The following is a 1,701-nucleotide window of genomic DNA, read 5'->3' as shown; positions in this document are numbered from 1 at the left end:
ATTAATTGAAGCCGAGAGGTGAGCCGATAGCACAGCCAACCGGCTCCGAGCCACCGCCGAACGATTAATGCTCTCCATTCTTCTCTGCTCACACTCCTTTTGTATTGTGAAATTAAAATGCTCTGTTCTTGCTGATCTGTTTGTAAATGTCAATTTTGTATTCACACATAAAATTACAGTCAGGGTCCCTGAAGTTCAAACAAAATTTCAAATTGATCGCTAAAGTAATTTTGTGAACCCATTTAATCACTATAATTGACCATCCTCCTGACGTGACGTAGTAGTTGTTTAGCCCTTGTTTGAGACCCATTTTTTCCATCAAAATGTATCATTGTACACTGAATCCATCCATTTTTAACCACAAATTTGTTCAATAAAATAATATTACATGTAAATTTAAAACTTTTCTCTTTATTTTAACTACGAATTCTCCTTCATAACACTATTGCAAAATACATTTCTTTTAAAAGGATGAGGTTCAGACAACCCCTTAATTTGTACGTAGACTTGTTCGCTCGAAAACTCCATTCCATTAAGAGCAAGAAGTTGGTCAAATAGATTTATTAGGAGCAAATCTATACTTTCGTAGAACTTGCCTTGTCTCAACATTTAAATAAATAAAGGACCGACACTTAAAAAGAAACATCATAGCTTCTTCAAAAAGCTTTGCTAGGTAGACATTGTCTACTCACTCGATCAATGCTCTAAACGCAAAAGTGTACAATTTCACCCCCTGATCCCATGTTGAGTCACAAGCACCGCCTTGACAAGCATGAACGAGAAACAAGAAGAAAAACTTGTAATTCAAGTAGATACTCCCGATATATTATACGAATATGTGATCGTTAAAGCAATTATTCCTTTCAATTAATCTCCTATTTTAACTCTGTTGCAACTAAATGATGAAAGTTAAGATTAAAGTTCAGTGAAACATACATTCTGTAACATTTACAACTTATTACTTAAATTCTAATAATATCACTTGCCAAACATGCACTAAATGAAGGTGAGTTTTTTCCCCTAAGAATCACATTGTTTACCTTAGCGAGTCACAAAAACAGTTCAATGATCAATTTGAAATTTTACTTGAACTTCAATGACCAGTTCTGAAATAAAATGCTCGAAGTCGAGATTTTTACTTCTTGTCTAATTTTCAGTAGATTAAGGAAATGCTCGTTGTGGTTAGGAAAAACTGCGAAGTATCAGTTGAACCAGATCAATTTCATGTTGGAATTTAATTTGCATCTAAATACGAAAACCACCACAACGAATTTGATCAAAATTTGTGTAAAAACACAATTACAGTTACTCATTAGCCGTCTTCCTGCCAAATGCAATAAAATTTACACTGATATCATCGGAGAGAGACCATCGCCCTGTGAGTGGGTTATACACAAACCCGGCCATCTCTTCAACCTGGACAAAGGCATGGAAGCAAGCAAATGATCAATACATGCATGAAAAAGAGAGGATGTACGACAAATATTACTCAAAAGGACTTACAGAGATCGAAGCACGCTGAAGAATTAGGACTAATTCTTCAGGAGTAAGAAAGCTGGACCATTCATGTGTCCCTCTTGGTAGCTGGTAAGTTCAAACGTGTAAATTTGAGCTAATTAACACATTAATCGCAGAAAAACAACCATAACAAGAGATTATGGATGAGTAAACATACCCAGTTTAAGACGTACTCTGCCATTA

The 1,701-nt window shown here is 35.3% G+C and overlaps 1 long non-coding RNA gene across 1 annotated transcript; it reads right to left on the bottom strand.

Moving 5' to 3' along the window:
* Positions 1-1,206: 1,206 nt before the first annotated feature.
* Positions 1,207-1,701, bottom strand: LOC111389487. The gene is made up of 3 exons (XR_002701740.1): positions 1,676-1,701; positions 1,504-1,584; positions 1,207-1,416 (listed from the first exon to the last, which is right to left on the bottom strand). It is a non-coding gene; the product is annotated as an uncharacterized LOC111389487 (long non-coding RNA).

The sequence above is a fragment of the Olea europaea genome, unplaced genomic scaffold (assembly GCF_002742605.1).
Source record: "Olea europaea var. sylvestris unplaced genomic scaffold, O_europaea_v1 scaffold5978, whole genome shotgun sequence".
NCBI lineage: Eukaryota > Viridiplantae > Streptophyta > Magnoliopsida > Lamiales > Oleaceae > Olea > Olea europaea.
This window is presented reverse-complemented; position numbering and strand designations above follow the sequence as displayed.